Here is a 21,840-nt window from a genome sequence, read left to right on the forward strand (position 1 = left end):
CACTGTCCAAGTAAGGAAGTTTTAGATTTTTCCTTTCTCCGTATAAAATTCCTTAACACAAAGAAAGGCAAAGAAAAGAGAGATAAATCAACAGCCAAATCCTGAGAAATCAGACCTCTTATTTTTATTTCAATTTGACAGATCTGGGTCCTGCAGTAAGACTGACTGCCTTCAAGCTCCACCAAAAAGACTCAATCACATCTACGTGTCAGAACTTTGTTTTCACACCTCCTAGTCAGCTTTAGCATAGGGTTAGATTTCCTCTCATTCTTATTTCCCAGATGCCACAAGAGGCTAAAATGGAACAGCAGAGCCAGTTCCTTCCCTCAAAAACTAAAAAGAAGTGAGATGCCACTCTACATCAATCACATTCATTTATTTCCACATATCATAAGACGTAAAAGCTGTCTTATTATCCTCAGAGAAAGCAAAAATTCATATGTAAAGACACTTTTTCCAAGGTGGATGAGAAAAAAAGAATTGCTTTTTCAGGAATACAGAACCCATAAAACAATATTAATAACTAAAGGTTAAAATATTTACTGGCACACGGAAAATACAACTTCACCCTGGCAGGGCATCCCAAGTGGAGCACATCCAGTGGTTAATAGATTAAGTGCTCACACACACTCCAGAAGTAACATGTAGTGATAGGACAAGGTGCAATGGGTACAAATCAAAAGAGCGGAAATTTAGGTTAGATATTAGGAAGAAATTCCTTACTATGAGGGTGGTGAGATACTGCAGCAAGTTGCCCAGGGAAGTTGTGGATGCCCCAGCCTTGACACTATTCAAGGCCAGGTTGGATAAAGCCTTGAGCAACCTGGTCTAGTGGAAGGTGTCCCTGCTCACGGCAGGGGGGATGATCTTTAAAGTCACTTTCAACCCCTTAACATGCTATGATTCTACGATCACCATTTTTCTTTAACAAGTTCCCAGCTTCGCCTCACTCCCTGGCACAACCACCCCTTTAAAACAGGAGACCCCAAACTGCTTATATCAAACTGTGAAATATGGCTGCACCACTCTTCCCAGACAACAGGTAACCCTGCAGCCCCAGAGACCTGCAGCTGCCTCGCAGAGAGGTCCATAGCAAGCATGTCTGGCTTACCCACTGCAGGGAATGCTGCTCCAGGAGCAGAGGAACCACACGCTGTCCAGAAGGGTCCAGGGCCTTCAGGCACAGTAGACAAGCAGCTTCCCTGACTTCACCAACACCTTCACACACACCTCAGGCCCTGTACGCCAAAGAATTGGCCAACTCCACGTTCATGACTTCTCCTTAATCCACGGTTCTTTTGCAGATGGAACAACACCCCACAGTATCACCAGCAGGATGTTTGCACACTCTGCTACCCCCTGAGATGTGTCCAGCTGCACACACCACGAGTTATGTCCAAGGATCAGGAAGGCACTGCTAAAAACAGCCAGAGCACATTCAGAGAGGAGCAACAAGCACGTCCTGACCCTCACGTGCAAACCACCCTCACGTCCCTCACAGGCCCAGCCGCAACCTCACGTTGCTTAAAATATAAATACTGCCTGGAAAAGTCACATAACCAGGGCAAAGTGCACAGGTAAAGCAAACACACGAATGCCCTCCGGACCTCCGACTGCCTTTTTTTTTTTTTTAATGGTCACAAGGAAGGGTTGTGATTCCTCACCCGTGCATTTTGCCAAGTGCCAGACTTGGCTTTTCAACCTGCTGTTCTGCTGCACTGCCCAGCCTCGACCAGTGCTGCAGGCTCTGCTGTTGCCTCCTTCCCAAGATAAACCCACCCCCTGGAAATATTCTCAGTCCCACGGACAGTGGTTTATCACGCCACAGAGCAGCATTTCATTACAACCCTCAAGCACAATTTCAAATATTTAGAAATCATAGACTGTAGTATTATTTGCCCATTACAATGCCATATCACACTGTCATAACACTTTTTGCTTTTTAATGTACACACCAGCGAATAGAATACATTTTGACCCATTTACAGTGTACTGGCTGATTTTTAGACAAAGAGAAATAGGTAAAAACAAGCAGAACATCTTCTGAAATCCAACTCAGTAATTACTACTGCAACTAGCACTTGATGCACCCCAAAGGAAAGAACATTTGCCTTCAGAAGTGCAATAACCAGGATTAAACATCATTTGAAGTGCTGGTCACTACAAAGACTGGCATGAGTTACTGATCTGGAGAGAAGGTTTCTAATTATTTAATTCTAGGCTTAAAGCTCTGCCTATTGCTTGACTATTAGAAACAGACAACTCTGCTCCTGCCTTTCTCTTGGACATGAGAAAAAAATAAGAGAAAAAGAATATATACTTTAAAACAACCCTTCTCCCCTTCCACTGTGTCCCTTCCCTCCTGGAAAAGTATTTTAAAACATTAAATGCTTGCTCAAAATACTAAACAACTGAATCTACATAGACCTACATGCAAGGAGTTCTAATAAAAACCAAATCTTAGTGACCAAGCAAACTGCACCACCCTAATTTCTGAGAGCCATTCAGCCATCAAGGACAACATTCAGAGACTCCTTGAACCTTATCTGAATTTACACCATTGCAGTGACTGCTTTTCAGTCCCTGGACTTTCTCCTACTATCCACACTAATCTTTCTTTCCACAGCTCAACATGGTTGGCATATTTTCTGTTCTAAGATGTTTTGCAACTATGGCCCTTTTATCTAAGCCCAAAACGCTCTTTATGAACGATGATGATAAAGTAACCATAAAAAAAGCAGCTTAATTCAGGACACAGGAGAATCTTGAAATCAAGAGGACTTAAAACGTATACCTGAGAGTTTTAGTGGATAAGAGTTTTAGTGAATAACAGAAGACTGGAAAGCACAGAGGTGCAAGTAACTTTTGCAAGGGAACAACATCGCTCTTCACATGACAAATATTCTTCCAAAGCTGGTAATCTCTGGAGATGTTTTCTTTTGTTTCTTTAGAACATCAGAGTTACTACAGAGCTATCACATAGTGTTACAATGTATTTACAGAAGTACTCTGCTAAAGGACAGTGGGAAACTAGAAAAAAAAATAATAATCTCATTATACCAATCACTACCTTAACTCCTTCTGCCTTGATCACAGCAGAGATACAGTATTTGGGGCACGGGTATGGCACTGTGGGCCAGGAACAGGGGAGAAACCAAGCAACCAGACACTGCATTGCTCAGCTGCCTATAAACTATTTAATGCATAATAAAAAGCTTGATCCCAACAACAACAAAAGTATTAGGGTTTATACAGCATGTGCAGATCCACGGGTCTTTTAAGGCAGAGTATTCACACTCCCATGCACCTGCATTTTTGCGGTGTTCCTTTAGTATAGATTACCCTGAGACCTTAATTTCAGAGTGATTTTGAGAGTCTTACAGCCGTGAAATTACATCTTCATGAGAGTCAAATAATCTCAGACTGAATTCATACACTGAGCTAAGGGTGTATTTGCATATTGGCACTTGAAGGCTTTGGCTTTAAACACACACACACAGACACTGAGTCAGGGAGATGAAAAGATGACTGAGGTTTGAGGGAGAAGTCTATCCCTTATGAATGCTTCCAGTTTAGCGGGCAGAGAAAACCTGCTCCTTGAAATTCTTACCAACACTTATGGAAGAGATCTAGGTTTCTAAACATAGGTGCCAAGAGCCATTTTTGGATGTTTCCAAGACACATCCACAACATCCACACGGGACTGGCAGACGCCACACCAGACCATTGGGAAACTTATACCCTTTGAGAGTGGTGGCTCCAGGCCAGGAGAAACACCCCTGAGTGCCTAAAGGGACACTTACATGTTCATTGCATTGCCCCAGTCGTCTGTACAGCATTTAATTAAAGCAGAGAGCATGTAATTAAAGCAGAAATTACAACAGAGTTTAGAACCAGCCTGGCCACTCCACCCCATCCCCTTCCAGCCAGTTCATCTGGTTGATGGCCACATGATTTCAGTGTGCAGAAAAAAAACGCTGCTGTCTCAATGTAAATATTTTGAATATTCTGCAGTTTGGAAAATAACTGAAGAAACTTTTGAGAATAGCGACCCTGAGGGGAAGAGCACATAACAACAAATCTGAACTGCACAGAAGTCAAATAGAAGACAGGAACAGGAAAGGTCTTGGCTTTCACAACACATCAAGGGACTTATAACACTGTTTCCCTCTATTGCTTTGTGAGACATCATGGCAGTTTATTTAAAAAAAAAAAAAAAATCAGGTTCCAGTATGGAAAAGCATACATTATGAACTCAAAACCCTCAGCTTTTAGATATCAAAGATGTTAACTATAGACATTAAATACCTGGTATGAACACTTGACACTTTTGGAAAGTGTTCTCTGCCTGCACAGAGCCATCCTGTTCCCTAAGGCCTCTGTGATTATTAATGGGAACCACCATGATATGGTGAACAAAAGTGACATAAGCATGGTTTAGACTCCAAGTACTCTGCCTTAATTTAGTTGAGTGTTTTATAAGTTTACTCTGCTCAGTGGCAGGACTTCAAATTTCACGTTCATACTTGGAATAAAATAGGTCAAAACAAAACATGTCCATGGCTGATCTACAGAAAAAAAAAACACTAAGCCAAAACGAAATGGCTTTTCCCCTTTGGGCTTTATTACTTTCCCCATTGCATTTCTGTTAGTCATAAGTACATTTAATACAAAACAGAAATTAGTGTTCAGGAATCTGAAATGAAACCATGTCAGGAAAGCCAGTGTTTACCAACGGGAAAGACCGCTGGTTAAAAAGTAGTTTGAACACTTCAATTCTTCCAAGTTCTATTGTGAGCAATGCCCAGCAACTAAAACATGCCCATACAAAATGAATCAGCCTCGACTGAAATTTGATTTTTGACCCGATTACATTCTTCCTCCCAAAATAACCTCTCAACAAATAACTAAAAAGGCTGCAGTCAAGAACTGGCCAATATAACCAGAATCTTCAGCGAGTTTGCACAGCTCCCTCCACTCGCAGAAACTATCACTTCCAGCACAAGAACTGCAAAGCTGTCTCTGCTAAGTTAACATCTGAACAAGTTTTAACACAGGATTTCTACATAAATTAGGACTGCATCCAGACCCGAGGCAGAAAAGTAGGGCTCCTGAGAAAAGGAAGAGATAATGCATCCTAAAAAAATGGGCAGCAGCTCTTAAATGCCTGTGAGAGCCTCTCGCCCTCTGACACGGCAGCACAAAGTGCCTCGGTGGAGTAAAGGGAGGAAAGAAGCAGCAGAAACAACTCCACGAGTTCCTGGTGGAGAATATAAAGAAATTGGACAAACAGCAAATTCAAGATGTGACAGATCCCAACAAGCAGTAAGTGAGGCCAGGAGAGATGCACTGCAGGGATCTGGAACAAGACAAGGCAACAGGGAGTCCCAGAAAGTGACAGATTGAAAATATGAACCTCCACAGACCCCCCCCAACACTCCCACTCATCCACTCCTCTCTTTCAAACCAGACTACCCCCTAAACCCACTGGTTTATTACTGAAATAAAGGCAGCATCTGCCCAAATGTGGACCTGTGGCATTCAGGTCTGCTGGTTGCCTACATGATGGACTCTGCAGAGAACAGCAGCTCCCATTCCACAGCAACATAACGTAAATTCCTAGAAAATCCAGGAATAGTTAAAGGCCATTTTCACTCCCTTCATGCTCCTCCAATTTCCTCTCTTTTCCCCATATACATCCTATGTAAAAGAAAAATGGTTAGAGATACAAAAAGAAAACCTGGCCTAAGTCCACTGGAAGTACAGAAATGAAAACCACGAAGGTTAAACATTGCTACTTCATCTGTCATGCAGTGCAGCGTTAAACTTACCTGCTCATTACTGATTCTGAACGCTTAAAAAAGTGCCCTGACAAAACCCACAATAAGTAGGATGAAACAAGGAAGAGGAGGAGGAGGAAGAGGAGGAGGTGAACAAGAGAAAATTATACGAAGAGATCAAGATAAGTTGGAGATGCGTGAATTCACCTGTCTGAGGAGATCCACCCTCTTCTAGAAATGACGTGCAAGTTAAGGTTTCGAGCATAAAAACCCCAGTGGAGGTAAAAAAAATCCCCACTTTGTGACCAAGCTGTAGGTGCTTGACACTCCTGGAACTTGCTGAACACAGCTAGTGTCAGACAGACACCTCGGCAGAGAGGACCTGTGTCAGTGCAGTGGGGGTTTTAATTTGGGTAACAGCTATTTGCAGGTTTAGAAGCACATGGCTAATGAGGACTCGTTGGCTACCCAGAGCAAACATAAGCGCAGGTAACTAACTGGCTTTCTGCTGCTCATACCCTCTCACACACGTAATTCCACCAGGTCTGTCAACTCCAAATAGCACCGTTATCTGCAAGAGACGGAGTCTTTCAAGACAGAGGGTCCATTTACATAATATGGACATCCAAAGTGCTTCCAGTGCACAGAATCCCATCTTAACGTTGTTCTGGAATTAAGGCAGGAACATAGCAGGGCTCCCCCCTCATAAGAGCATCTGGCACTTTAAAACCTAGCACATTACAAATTCCCCCAACATCTTTTGAGTCATTCACCAGAGGCTCAATTTATCTTCGTTCTGTCTCTCCTACCTAGTCACAGGCTCCACACTCAGTGACAGGAAGACTGAATTTCCTGGTGGCCATAAGGAGGCAAGTTGTGCCTCATTTACATGAGAGATACACACACTTTGGATGAGTTTTTCAGACACAGCTGACGACAGCTCAGCACTGCTGAGGTTACACACTGGCCACTGCTGGGGAGAGAACTCAAGGAACAAGACGCTCCACATTTCCTTGCGTGGACTGCCTGTGTTTTACCAACACGCAAAGACCATATGTCCTGCCAAATAATTTTAGGCATACCACGCGTAAAAGAAATCATTTCAGGAAGCTGGATGGTATTTCTTTTCTGTTCACACAGAGTGACAGACCATCACAGTCCATAAATTTTCTGGTACTTTGTCTCAAATACTTGCTAGCAAAGCGTTTGTCAGTGCAGGGAGCCAGGAACTTGATTCAGATTTTAATTCATTGCTAATCATTCTGCAGAACCATTTCAGCACCCACCAGGTTCGTGCAACGGCTGCAATACCAAAAAGGCAAGCAGGACTGTGTTGTAGAGAGAACCAGCACTTGCATTTAAATTCTGTGGGCACACACTGGCCACTTCTGAATGAGGTTTACCCGGCCTTTCAGCTTTTGTTTAGTGCCCTCCATGCATTCCTGGTAATTACAGCTTCTGGCCAGAGGGACTCTAAGGTACTTTGGCTGGTCATCAGGAATTAATTCTGTGCCACAGAAACTCACTGAGAGCCAAATGGTTGAAAAAAACAGCAAACCAAAGGCAACCAGCACCACGGCCATTCCGGTAGCTGAGTCCAGGCACCAGTTCTGAAGCAACATCTCCAAGGCTTTGCTCTGCCTTCTGCACGGAACAAACATGAATTGCAAGTGAATTGTTTCACACACTCAAAGAGGAAGATAAGAAGCAGCCACTAACTGAGAGGACTTCTGTCCACATCCCATAAAGGTACATTTTCCACCAGGGATCCTGCACTCCAGTCCCCAGTGCAGAAGCACCAAACCCCAACTCTTCCCTGGCATCTGCCAGAATCTCTTTTTTTTTGAGCTCCTTCCAGCAACATACATTTTACAACTCCCATTTGGCAACGGAAAGCGTTTTCCAAAGTTTTCCAGCTCTCCATTCTGCATCCTAAATCCCTCACTTCTTGTCTTCTCTACAGCAGGCACAGGCAGCAGTTCACTCCTTTCTCCTCCTGCAGCAGGTTTCCACGTGTTCTCTATGTAAAACTATATGGATTCTTTAAATCTTCCTTTTGGTAATGTTTCCTAGACATCTCTGAATTTTTTTCCATTCAGTTTGTCTTACAACTCTGTCCACAGGAAAAGGTGTTTCTTAAAAAGCAATACTTTCAGCTGCACGCCACAGTCCAGCTCATGCCAAAGAAAACCATCTTGCAGGGGGGTGTGCATGTGTGTCCCCATCCAGGGTGCTTGATTTTTTTCTTTTGGGGTCAGAGAGAAGGGAAGGGTTTGGGGTTCTTGGGGTAGGTTTTTTGCAATCACCTAAAACTGACTCACATTCAGGTTTCAAACTGCTAAGTGGAAGCACTGTATTTTTTGTTATTATCCAAACAGAAATACAAGCAAGTCTAGAGCTTTCTTTCTCCTTAGATGTTTTGCCACTCACTGTGTTAATGAATAATATTAAAGAGAAGACTCCAGAGCAAATACAGAGGCACAAATGAATGTAGGCAATGGTATCACCAAAAATTGAGGCAGCTGTGGTTGATTTTCTTTCAAAGAGAAGGATCAAGAGTATCAGCAGACAGACTGCTCCATTCCAGACTAAACTGCAACCCCACAAGAAATGATGGTGCCAACCTTTTTTTCAGTGTTGATATTCCTGCTGAACTGGGGAGGAGCAAAGAGCCAGCTAGATGGGAGGCTAAGCAGCCAGTTTTCTCTGCTCTCTGACAAAATGCTCCTACCCAGGAGTACTGCACTATTCCACCACTCCCTTTGCTGGATCAGGCAGAAACCTAAACACAGAACACAGCTCCATTTCCTCTTTAGGGCCCCACATCTCAGGAAAGTTAATGCTGACCAACAAGAAAAGAACAGGCCTGCGGGAGAAGGAGGGCAGGGGAAGGGAAAGGAAAGCCTTAAGTTGGTTATTTTAGGTCACCCAGTAAAACCAAAGCATCTGTGTGATCCTTCAAGGTTCATATTTAGAACTAAATTCATGAGGTTCAGAAAGGGAGCTTCCAAACACCACAGCGTGCTTCAGACCACTATTAATGCTTTTTGGCCTGAAACCATCACCTTAAAAACCAGCAATTTTTTTCACCAAGCCCACCTTTCCCACATACCTCCCTGTCACAGAGCAATGATACAACAGACATTTCTCACCAAACAAATTAAACCCACTCTTTTTTTGAAGGAGAAAGGTCAAGAGGATGAGGGCACCACACTTTTAAAAGGCACATTAAAAAATAATTATGCTAAACCACGTATCAGCACAAATTAAAGAGAGACAGTAAAATGCCTGCTTCCAACTTGCTTAAACATTCAATTTAAAAAGCCATCTAGGCAAAGTTTTATTAAAATAAACCAACTACGGAAATGGTTGTTAAACCAACCTGAAACCTGCATTCTTTTTGGGTGTTCCTGCATTGAGAAGAAAGTCTTCACTCTGCCATTACAAAACCAACCATGTCCTCAAAGGATGTGCAGCAGTGAGTGGTGTGAAGAGCAGCAAGTGCAGCAAAGCTTCTGCCAGCTTCCCTGGTACAGAAACACATCCTCCTCCTTCCTCAGGCCCAGCCAGCCAAGTTACCCACAGATAACCCTCCACAGTACTTCACAGCTTCCTCTGGGAGCCACCAAGACAGCTTTGGAATTGGTGTCAGAAGAATTAGTGCAGATGGACGTAAAGCACAAGCCTTTCCACCCGCAACACCTCGCAGGAAAACCGAAGGCTCAGCCTTCAGACCAGACCTGCCATATGGGTGCTTGACAAAACCTTGAGATCACTGCACTAGCAGAAAACGTTTAAGGTTTAGGACATCAAAGAAACTGATGAAATAAAAACAATCTGAGGAAAAAAAAACCAAAACAAAATAAAAGGATAATACCACTTTCTTTTCTTGTAGAGAAAAGTACAGGCTCACTACCTCAAAGAGGTAGAGGCTCATAGTGGGTTGCATTCACCAGGTCCTGTTGTTTCAATGATGAACATGCTCTGTGTGCTTTTTACTGTGAAATATAACCAAGATGATGCTGTGAATGCCTCAGGGCTCATCACCACTACTTTGGTCAGCTCTTGTTCCCCCGTATGATATTGCTTCTGAAAAGCCAATACATCACTCCACAGTGTACTGGAGCACGCCAGAAAAAAATATAGTACACAGACTAAAATGAAACCTTTCAGTGAAGCTTATTTTGTTATTGCTAAGTTGCTGGGAAAAGCTTAAAAGTTGGGGGGGGAAAAAAAAAGAGAGAAGTACCATCTAGAGGGCTTTGGTATAGGCACAGCTGCAGCCATGAGAGCTTGCCAGCAATATATACCAAACAGCATAAGGATACATACATATTTAATGGACATATCTTCATTCTAAGACTACATGCTCCGAAAACTTTTACCATAAATTAAGTTACGGTCCTCAATTCACAGCCATGGCTACAGTTGTAACAAGCAAGCTGAAGCAATGCCATTTTTAACCAAGGTTTTCATTCCAAATGCAGGGCTGGATGCCCTTTCTAGGGCTCAGCAGGACCCAGGCAGCAAACAAGCACATCTGTACCAGGCCAGAGCCAAAGCCCCATCTCACAACGTGTCCCTGGCAGCAGACAGCAAATGATGGCCAGGGAAGAGCTGAGGACCAGGGTAAGTGCACTGTGACCCTGCTGCTGCCTAATGTCCCAGCATCTGGTGATCTGCACCCAAGGAACTTCAAGGTAGAAGAAGTGCTTCTGCCTTCTCAAGTTCAGCTAAAGACACGCTGCTGTAAGGCTGTTAGGCAATGAATGCAAACTCTGTCCTTCCAGAGAGGGCAGAAGGAAAGGGTTCACTGAGTGTTTTCTGATGAGTTATTTGGACAGGAAAGCCTGAAAGAAATCCAGCAGTGTTTGGCAGTGATAGGTCTTGTACCATCACAGAAGGATGCTGGAGAAAAACACAGCCGGAGAGTTAAGCCAGACAGTTCAGCTTCCATCGTCAGAAACAACCTGACTTGAGACAACAAAGCAAACTGAATTACTCAAAGGACACCCTATTTCACATTAAGCCATCTGAATTCTTAAAGAAAGTACACAAACATCCTTGCCACAGTGCTAGTTATGTATGAAATACACCTGTTTTTAAGTAGTTGTCCTCTCCATCGGTAAGAGCGATACCACATGTAAATTCAAAGTGAAAACCATTCACAAGTTTCAGAAAAGTTAGTTATGAACAGAGACTGCTAAAAAGCATGGCACTTCACCCCTGCCGTGGGCTGAGATAAGATAAAAAAACTCAACATTCCAAAAGCCACCTCAATCCCATGACCCCAGAGATAATATTTCGCTGGAAAGGGACATGAGTAAGATCTGGAATCTGGCTCAAATTCCCATTGGTACTTATACTTTTAGCTCAATGTACTTTCTAGGCAAATTAAATTAAAAATAATTAAAAACCCATCTTGAAATAAATACAGGTGAGAGCCTCATGCTCCCTAGGAAGAGAAGGGGTCCAGCCCTCTGTACCATGAGTAACCCCAGGAAGCTGTCTGAGGAACCAGAGATGTCACGTCTGCTGTGGCCACCAGAAGGAAAAATAACATTGCTCAGTGGGTGGTTTGGGCCACAGCCTCTTCACTGACCTCAGGAAATTAAAAGCTTTCTTTCCCTTTGCTTTCAGCTCTCTTACAATTCAAATCTGACTGGCTATACAGTTAATAACCCAAGGGTCATAAGCACCAGGGATGTGAGAGGAGAAATTCAGCTCAGAGAGGCTGTTAGGGAAACCAAGACTTCAGAAGGGTACTTGAAACAAGGGGTCCCACAGAAAAGTACATGCTGTGCAGCATAACATTGGGTCAATCAGTCACAACTACAACTGGTAGATGAGCACTTGCATTAGGCATTAAAAATTTGTCAAACCTACAGTCAAACCTCCCATCTCTGCTCATTTGGGAGAACAACATTCACACCAAAACCTGCTGGAAGGTTTGAAGCCAGGATAGTGGGTTTAAAAACTTAACTTTTATCAAACACGCTGACTGTAGTTGTGTTATTTAACAATACATCAGCTGTTATCAAAATTTGGGTCCATAGGCAACCTAGCCTATGTCACTACCAGGAACCTGAAGGCTGACCTAGCAAGGGAAGACTGAAAACTGGTAACACTAAAGCATGATATGAATTATGTCAAGAGGAAAAACAGGCTGCTTTTGAACCAGCATGAAACACACACATTTCCACCATCGTGTTCCCCTGAAAAGACCAAATCTGCATCTGAAGTACCGACAACTTTGAATCTTCAGGGGAAAAAAACAAAGCGTTCTTTGCGCAGAGTCAAGCTTAGGAGAATCCTGCAGCAGTAATTACAGACACTGCCTCCCCAAGCCATCTGCTGTGGCTTTTATAACTCCTGGAAGGGCAGCAGGCAGAGCTGGTGGAGGAGAAGAGGAGACACACGTATCTCAGCAGCCAAAGCCAAGCTGCGCAGAAAAGCTGCGACACCGGTCAGGCCCAAACCAGGAACTTACATCCTGGTAATCCAAACCCCCTTCAGCTGGAAGACACTGCTGGTGTTCATGTAGCAGCTGGTTCTGCAGCCTTTTCAGATAAAAGGGAGTTAGGAGGTCAACCTCAAGGCAACTCATAACCCTAAGCAAGCCCAGCCTGGCATGGCCCCAGTGGGAAGCGTCCGACCAGGACCTCGTCCCATGAATGAGCAAACTCGTGCTCTGAAGCCAGTCTGAGCAATCCAGCTTTCACATGCAAAAGAACATTACAGACACCAGCAAGGCCAACAGCTCTGTGCACCTCTCCTCCAAGAAGTGATGCCAGTAACATGGCCTGAATAATTTAGAACGAGCTAAATCCATCCTTTATCGGGACACGTGGATTCCAGCCTGACGCCGATGACCACCTGCATGCTGATGACCACTTCATCTGCAAAATGTTCTCATCAGCACAGTTACAGCCAGAAGAGGCAGCACGACACACTCACCCTAACCCTTGCTCACACAGCGGCATGTTTCAGCAACAGGCCAAGCCCCACTTTCCTAGTACAGCTGGAGACAATGCCGATTAATTGTTTTGCCATCCATACAACATTACTACAATACTCACTTCATAGGGTTGTCACAAGGATTATTTAACAGCTCTGAAGAGCTTTGAAGAAGAAAGAGAGGCTATTGTTCTGAGAACCATAGAATTGGGAACAATCTCACATGAATTTTGCATGACTGTGCATGTGTTACAGCACCAATAGATTATTTTTCTCCACAAAAAAACAACAACAAAAACCTTACAGTAGCTCATTTACTGTGGGCAACACATTAGTCAAAAATGTATTTTGTTTTGCTTGTTAATATATCCTAAATAGCTATCAACTTTGACTATTTAATTAATAGATTCAGGTGCTGTTTCTAGTCTCTCTTAATTAAGGGAAACATCACATTTTTTACAAAGAACTCAGTTTAGGCTGTCAGGGCTTCTAGCACACACACTATAATTACCTAAGTATTGCCAACACACAAGAACAACAAGAGGATAGAAAAAGGAACTAAAAATTTGACTGAAACCTCTTTTGATTTACAGCAAATTAGAAAGTCGATCTGCATGGAGAAGAGGTGCTACACAAAGAAGGATTCCAATGCCACACTGCTTTTATGCCTGACCATTAAAGAGGTCTTAATGTTGATGCAGAAAGACTGTAAAGGTTTTTAATAGGCTTTTTTTTTTTTTTTCATGAATACATAGGCGTTGGATTCCAAGTGCTCCACCATACAGATGAGATGGATTTGAGTGTATGGAAAACTTCTACCATTTCACTCCAAATGTATACGGAATCTTTGTGCCCTTCCATTCTCATAAAGCACAGGCAGAACAACACCTGCTTCAAGGATAAGCACTTCCTTTTTTTCCTGAGCAGTCTCAAACTCCAGCAGTAACCACACTTAGGCAAAGGGGTTGTACCCAGGGCAAAGCCGATTCGGCTAAGAAAACTACTATTTCCACTACACAAAACTTCAAATGATCTTTAAACTCTTTGGGACACAAACCGCATCTTTTGTTTGGAAACCAAACACCACATCATTGGCACTACCGCAAGATAAATCACAGTATTAAGACTAGTCAGCAAACCAGCTTTCATTCCCCATCCAAGAGGAAACAGTTTCTTCTCTTCTTTTACTTCATCCTAGTTCTCTATCAAGGAACTGAAACCTATGGGTGCACGAAAAAGCAGCATTGCAGTAGCAAGTTTCACAGAGCCTAGGTCCCAAGTTCCCGATTCCTAGGGGAGGCAGCATTCCAAAATGAAAGGGCCTGCTCTCCCTGCAAGTGATACCCCTTGGAATAGCAACGAGACTGGGGAGGTGTCTCAGAGATCAACAAATTGAGAAAGCTCAGGGTGCCAAGACAACACTGGCCCACTCACAAAACACAGGCACGAAACAGAAAGGTGAGTCTAATCGGATCCTTTGCCTATCAGTCCAGTGGGAAGCATGCCATGTAGTGATGTAGTCTGAGCTGTACATCATTCCAATACTGCTTTCCTTGGCTTTCCCCTGGAAGATATCATAATCTCCACCTTGCACTTCCTCAGTTATGCAGCAGGCTAACCTGGCACAGCTGGTGACCACACTGTCCCAAAACTGTTTTGAGTTTTGCACGGGTTTACAGTCAGAAAAGAGGAGCCCCTGTGGCTCTCAGTCCCTTTTTACAACATTGAATACTTGTTTGGACGAGGACAAGAACGTTAGGCTCCCGCTTCTCAAGACAAATATTTCATCTACTAAACTGCACAGTTGTGGTGGTTAGACAGCTACAGATACAGACTCAGCAGAAGGAGGAGCTGCTGGGAAGGACTGGATCCAAAGGTAGCACTCACAGATTGGTCTTTACAAAAAAGACCGGCATTTCTTTCATCTTTGCTATAAATTGTGTGTAACACCTCTAAGCCCTCAGCTTCTCATCACTGTCACGTTTTTTATACTCCTAAATGTGTCCAGACTCAAAGGCAAAGAATATTTTAGATAAATTTTAGGTAAATCATAAGTATATACCTATTTTAAAAGCACAGAAAAACTCCAAATTTAAGCAAGGGTTCACTTCCTTTTTAACCATTTGAAATTTGGATCACTGCAATTAATAAACCAAAACAGGAAACAGATTATTGGCTTTGTGCACCAGCAAACAAAACACTTCCTGAATTATCCTAATTTTCCCTACATGTGCCTATGTCCTAGTGATAATCAGCCCCCAACTTAGGTGCTGATTCACACCCGGAATCCTGACCTCGATCATTCATCAGATGGCAAACTGGTTTTCATGTAACACATTTAAGAGTATGTTCATCAGGCACACAACAGAGGCCTTGTGATTATTATTTTATGTTATTTTAAGTTGGTTAATACCATAAGTAAACAAGAAAATTGGATAAAACTGTCACATATCTCTCTATTCCCTCCCTTTCAGTTTTACTAAAAAAGATGCTAGCAATTACTTATTAATTCTAGCTCTCATTAAGAGCTACCCACAAGCAAGAGCTCGCTGGTGCTACCCTGAAATGCAAGTGAAGGCACAGAATACTTATTACTGGTGGCTCAGCACCAGAAGGTAGTGAAACAGCCTGAGACACGAGGAAATTTTGAGTTCCCTTTGTTTTTTGTCATTTCTTTTGTTCTTCATCTCCTGATACTCAAGATAGCAATTGCCTAGTCACCTGGTCTTTGTTCAGGAGCTGACTATAATGAGACTGTACATGCACCAACACTCAGTATGAACACTAATAAAAAAACACCACTGAAAAAACTGGCAATTTTTAGCCACTGCAGATGATAACTATGTTTCTTCATCAGTACCTTGGCCATTCCCTCCAAAATTATGGTCTCATAAGCCAGAGAAGCAAGACTGAATGCAACCTTCCTTGGTTTTTTATTATATTTGCATACAGTGCAGAAGCAGCTTATCATAATTTATGGCTACTGTAAATTTAGTACAGGTGAACTCCTTGCAGTTAACAGCAATACTTTATTCACACCAGTTCCCCACAAAATGCAAGCCCCAAATCCAATTATTCCATAATAGTTTTGTAAGTAAACAAAACACCATTAAGGATTTGAAAACAATGCATCTTTCTGCTAACAGAGGCAGAGAGAAAAAAAAAAAAAGACAAACAAAACAACAAACCGAAGCTAGCACAGGACTGTGCAACAAAAATTTCATTTTGTAAGAAGATTATCACAGAGCAGAAAGCTTTAGCTCTGGCTGAGAAAAGAACATATACTCTGTGCTAGCAGAGTACCCTGTATTTGTAAGTGGGATTTTGTTCTGTTTGTTAATGCACCTCTTCAGAGACAAAAGAAACCACACAGGGAAAAGCAAATAGCATCCTTACTTCTGTCCAACATGACCTCAACTAAAACCCATTCTGATTTCAGCCCTTTTCAGGTACCCTTTGACAGAGCTATCTGCAATGCATTGCTAAAATGCACCACAAACTTTTGACAAGTGGTCCTGCCATTTTAATCATGCTCAGCAGGGACAATCTGGTCAGGTGTTTTCCCTGTGCTTGTTGAATTCAAGCTATATTTGGAGACCAACTGTTCTCTGTCCTGCTTTCTCCAACTAAGTGTGTGCATAAGGGTGTAGAGGTGAAGGTGGGAATTAAGAGAAAAAGAGATAATAAGACTTTCTTAAGAATACATAAGACGGCCCTTGAAAAAGGCTAAGAAAGGTACTGACAGTAATGCACTTAATTTTAATTGTGAAGGTTTGGTAACAATAGATGTGAAAGGGAAGAAGACTAGAGTACACAGAAGGGAACCAAAAGTGAAAGTTATGGGAAAGACCAGAACATTTATGATTAAAATCCAAGGTTCAGAGCTGTTCACAGCACAAGGAGCTCTGTAGCAGCCTAGTGCTCGCTGCTGCAAAGCAAGTTCACTGCAGGTCACAACTACAACTCCATTTAACCGCATCATCTCATACAATCTCGCAAGAAAATGAATGGAAACTGTACAAGTTCTACTGGCTGTAAAATCAAACTTGGAAAAAAACCCCAGATTTGCCTATCTGTGATTACACTGAACTTCATCCAAACGACCTGTAGTTCAAGCAGGGTCTCAAGCGAAGAGCGTCACCACAAAAGAAACACTGCCAAGAAAAGTGGAGAGCTTTCCACTCTGCTCCCAAACATGCTCGTACATATCAGCAATTCACTGATGGCAAACATGCCATCTTGGACTCCAGCCTATTTCCCTTAGAGCAGGAGAGGGGGAAAGGCCATGGAGTTTATTTTGGACTTGAAATTAGTAAGATAAAATGATGAGCTAATGAGACTATTATTGCTTTGAGGAATGGGCAGCAAGATTACTGGAAACTCTGACACTCTCCTTACTCATTCCACATCTGATCTCTGCCTAATCAACGAGGAAATATGAAGATTCAAAGAGGAAAAAATACTGGAGGGGAAGAATAGACAAGTGCGGCATCAAACAGGTAACCCTCAGTCTCAACACAAAAATTCCCTTAGAATACAGTGCACTAAAAGCTATAAGGGGATAATCAGCATCCTTATTGATTTGGATGCCTACACATTAGGTTAGCACCTTAATAAATCCATCAGCATCCTCTGAACAGAATCCAGGCACAACAGCATCCCATTTGGTTGCCGTTCTGAGATCAATAGGGTTTTGCTCTTCTCCATTTTGCACTCGCAAGCCGTGCACCCAGGTACAGCCCGGCTCTTCGGAAACGGGCTTTCCTCGTTTCTTTCTTTTGGTTTTAAACCACTCTTCCACTTTCCACCGATCCGTCCGTCCGTCCGTCCGTCCATCCTTCCTTCCTTCCTTCCTCCCACCCTCCCCCGGCGCTCGGCGGAGAGCCCAGCCGCCCTCCCTCCCAGCAGCGAGCAGCCAGCCTGCGCCTCCCGGGACGGCGTCCATCTCACCCCGGATGGGCAGGACGCGTTTCCAGCCGGGACCATTGTGCCCTTTCCCCGCACCGCCGCCGTCCCCCACCCCATACCCCCCCATCCTGCCCCGGGTACCGCCCGCCGGCGCACAAAGCGCAGCGCCCGCCGGCGGCACCGGCACCGCCGGACCGAGCCGGGCTGGGCCCGGCAAGGCTCCTCCCGAGCCGCCGCAGCGGGGGCGGCGCGATGGGGCCTTTCCGAGAGGGGCTCCCGGCCGAGCCCCCCGCCCCCAAAGGTGCGGGGAGCGCCGAGCGGGGGATGCTGCTCCGGCCGCCGAGGGTCCGCCGGCCCGCCTCCCCTCTCCCGCATCCCGGCGGAGCGGCACCAACCTGCAGTCCCCGCCGCCGCCTCCTCCTCCTCCTCCTCGTCCTCCTCGGGGAGAGCCGGAGCTGCCTGTGCCCGCTTCAGCCTCCAGCCCCCGGCGGCGGCGGGCGGGCTGCCCTCGGGAGGCGGGGAAGGGGCGAGCGGGGCGGGCGGCTGCGGGAGCGCCGCTCATTGAGTGCGGCAGCCCCAGCTGTCGCCGCCGCCGCCGCCGCCGCTGCTGCTGCTGCTCCCCGCAGCCGCTACTTCCTGTGCGGCGATGGTTCAGTTCCTCCCGGGCCGCTGGGGGCAGGAGAGCCGGGGGGCGGAGGAGGAGGAGGAGGAGAGGAGGGGGAAGGTCGGGTCAGATAGCGGGGGCGGCAGCGGGGCCGCCGCTGCTCCTCCCGCCCCGGGCGCGGCTCCGCCCCGCACAGCCCGGCCGGGGCTCCGCGCTGCCCGCGCCGCAGCGGGACGCGATGCGGGGGAAGCGCCCGCTCGCCCTCCCGCGCCCCGCACCGTGGGCAGCGCTCATCGCCGCGGCTGAACACCCCCCGCCCGGGGCTCCCCGCGGGTGGCCGTGGGACTGGAGTGCCCCCCCGGCCCCTCGGAGGCGCTCACCGAGCTCCTCGGGGAGCGCGGTCCGTGTCCCTCCCGCCCGCCCGGCTCCGCATCCCGCGGCGGGGAGGGGAGGGGAGGGGAGGGGAGGGAGGTGCCCGCGGGCCCTGCGGGGCTGGGAGGGAACGGGCGGCCGGCCGGGAGGGGTGAGAGAAGCTCCCCTACACAGGAGGTTGGGGATCTGTGCGGGAGAAAGGCGGGGATGGAGCCGCGAGGGATCGATAGCGGAAACTCTCTGTAAAGCAGGAAACGGCCACGGAACGGTGCTGATAAATGGCACAGTCCCGGGGCTGGATGGAGGGGAAGCGGCGGAATGCAAGTTTGGTCCGCTTTTCAGAATAATTCCTGAGAGGTAGCGGTTTTATTTGGCGTCTTACTCGTTCGCCTGAGGAGGTGACAGGACTGCAGCAGCTGCGTCTGTCCCGGCCAGAGAAATTCAGCATGGTGAGGCTTTTATGGGCGATAATGAGTTGGAACAGGGAGGTCTTCCTCTCCTTCCTTAGATGCAGCGTGAGGAAGTGCCAAAGCTTGGAAGTCACAACCTTTTATTAAAAAAAAAAAAAAGTAAAATTGCAACAACACTTTTAAATACATTATCCTTACTGATGCCACTAAATTAGCTACACTTTCCAAGATGGTGAATGCTTGCAGCTCTTAAAGCTTTTTGTTCAAGATCATATTCACTGCCCCTGAAAGACAGTTCCTTTTATTTGGTTACAGAATACAGATTTTGGGGAGACTAACATTAGGCAGTACAGTGGAAAGACAGTGGCCATAGTGCTCTTTGGATCTTCACAATAAAGCAAATACTACCCTCAGCAGCTATGGGAGACCTATTTAAAAAAGTGGGTTTACCTGTTGTTTAGGTTCCACATGTCCACCTCTTTTGCCTGTGATACGTAACATTCAGAGCATCATAACCTACTTCAGAAAAGCACACACGAGCAATATGTAAATATTTATGTTCTGTCTTTACTTGAAGTGCCAATAAATCCCTTTATTGCTGTGCTTTTATTGCCATCACAGAACTCACAACTGGTTTCCAGTTGTAACTGAGTTCTAGTACAAAGCAGAGATTCTGCCCTTAGATTGGGTGCATATACTGCTTTTTCTTCCCCCTCTCTTCTCCAGCACAGCCTCTTGCTGGCAGTTCTGATAAGCCTCATCTAATGCTGCTCAGCCCATGCCGGATTGGCCAATCACAAAATCTTTGTCCAGTCTCCTGTGCTGGTGTGGCTTTATAGTGGGCTGCCATAAATTCCAGCAGCCTCCATGGCTTCCTGGAGAATATCACAGGTGATTTCAGTCCATCACATATCTCGGAATGGAGACAGGACAGAGGCAATTTAGCCTTCCTCTGAGGGTTCTGGTGCTGAGTCTCCTGCTTGTCTTCATTTTCCACACTGGTAGCATACAGGTATTTGCAGCTCATTTTTTTTTCTGCAACTTCTGGGTTTGCACAAGGATACACAGAGAGTACAGCTTCCATATTTTATCTGTGTGCACTTCAGTGTGCCTCACAAGTCCTCTTCCGAATAAGAAATCGCTCTTTCAAGGAAATGATCTAATAGAAGTGGCTTATGGCAGTTTGATTGCAGACATAGAGCATGACATCATTTGTTCAGTCAGAAGAATATTCAGATTGTATCACTGACAGAAGGAAAGTTAAGCTTGCCTGACTTGTTTTTGGTTTACCCGAATTTTAACTGCAGCAAAACACAAATTCCCTATATTTATTTATACTGGCAGCCCTACTTCACAGTGCTTGTAGTGTTCAGTGAGAGAGTTGTGCATACAACAGTCAAATGACCAAAACTAAAATCTGGAAGGATGGCGCATTCGCGAGGTATTTTAGCACAAGACAGTTAAAGAAGAAAAAGATAAAGAAAAGGAAGAACATTTTAAGTTTAGAAATAAAAATTGCAAATGTACAGAAACAGCACGAAAAAAAATCCCAAAGGTACTACCATGAAGTTTGCCAAGAAATTAATTTCCACCTTCCTGCTCAGCTGTGTTCTGACATCTTCTGGCAAATGGCATCTTCTCTTTCTCAGGACTTAGGAGAGCTCTGGGAAGTGCCGGTCATTACCTCTAGGGTAAAACTGAGAACAACTGTCCTGGTATTTATCCATTATCTTCCCCAGGCTTAAAATTAGCTTTTCCACAGAAGCAATGTTTGCTATATTCATGAAGCAAGATTTCAAATAAAGCACTAGTAACCTATCAAGCAAAATCCACTTAACACATCAAAGCAGTTGAAATTTATTTCAGAGTATCAGGAAAGCAGCTATTTCAGAGAATCACAACTGTAGGTTCTACTGGAAAGTCTCTTGCATTGGTCTCCACTTGTCAATTTTTCTGAATATGTGACTATAATTTGGAGAATCAGATTTTCTCTCCACCTGAAGAGACTCAGTGTTTGAAATAGAGTTTTAAATGCACTCACTTTGTACCCATCTCACCTGCTGTGGCCCCTCCTTCCCCAAAGCTCATACTGGTTTCTCAAACTGTTTGCGAGAAATCACTGGAGAATGTTTCCACATTAGTTTTCAATACTGAGCTGTGTCTAAGTCATTCATGTTCAACACCCCACTGCAAAGGCAGCTCCTCTTTGTTTCCTGTCAACCAGAACAAAGCCCCAGTTAACTTCTGGAGTGAGCAGAATCCAGGCAACCATTCACATGTTGAGACAGCAGGTCCTCCACGAGCTGCTGGAAGGTCGAGGAGGCCAGAAGCTGACACTGAACTGGGTCTCACCTGTCCTTGAAAATTCAGGGGTGCTCTGACAAGTGAAAATGCACAGCCTTGGTCACACATGTGAAAGCACGACATTAGAACAACACTGTTATTTTTCCTAGTGCTGACACATCCTGTCCTAAATTTAAGCTCTAATTAATCTGAGGTCTTAACAGCAAACCACATGCTGACACAATGCATTAACGTGCACGCGATACGAAAGACGCAGAAAGCCAGGATTCATCTCCCGAAGTGGTTAATACTTTAAATCCAACCTAACTGAATATCCGCTTAGCTCACCAAATGTTCGGCGTTGCCTTATGATCATTACTGCCCTATTCTCTGCCTTGCTGTGTTCTCTGTAGGGTTGTGCTGTTGATAATGACAAGTGAACAGAAACCTCTACCATGAACACCAATTAATCTGAAAATTAATTGCTGTTAGAGCTGAAATTTCTTAATGCATAAAACTTTTTCTT

At 44.8% G+C, this 21,840-nt stretch overlaps 1 protein-coding gene across 3 annotated transcripts in view; it reads right to left on the reverse strand.

Annotated features, from left to right (window-relative positions):
• The window catches only part of AGPAT3 (1-acylglycerol-3-phosphate O-acyltransferase 3), an 84,964-nt gene extending 66,767 nt beyond the window's left edge, over window positions 1-18,197 (reverse strand). The window contains exon 1 of one of the 3 annotated variants that reach the window (XM_050331591.1): window positions 18,041-18,197. The gene's annotated coding sequence lies outside the window, so the exon portion shown is untranslated. Of the gene's footprint in view, window positions 1-1,111; window positions 1,385-18,040 lie in introns of those variants that run through there. The other 2 variants (XM_050331594.1, XM_050331593.1) reach the window with 2 other exon arrangements.
• Window positions 18,198-21,840: the final 3,643 nt, after the last annotated feature.

The sequence above is a fragment of the Myiozetetes cayanensis genome, unplaced genomic scaffold (genome assembly GCF_022539395.1).
Source record: "Myiozetetes cayanensis isolate MyiCay16 unplaced genomic scaffold, myiCay2020 scf5-8, whole genome shotgun sequence".
Classification (NCBI taxonomy): domain Eukaryota; kingdom Metazoa; phylum Chordata; class Aves; order Passeriformes; family Tyrannidae; genus Myiozetetes; species Myiozetetes cayanensis.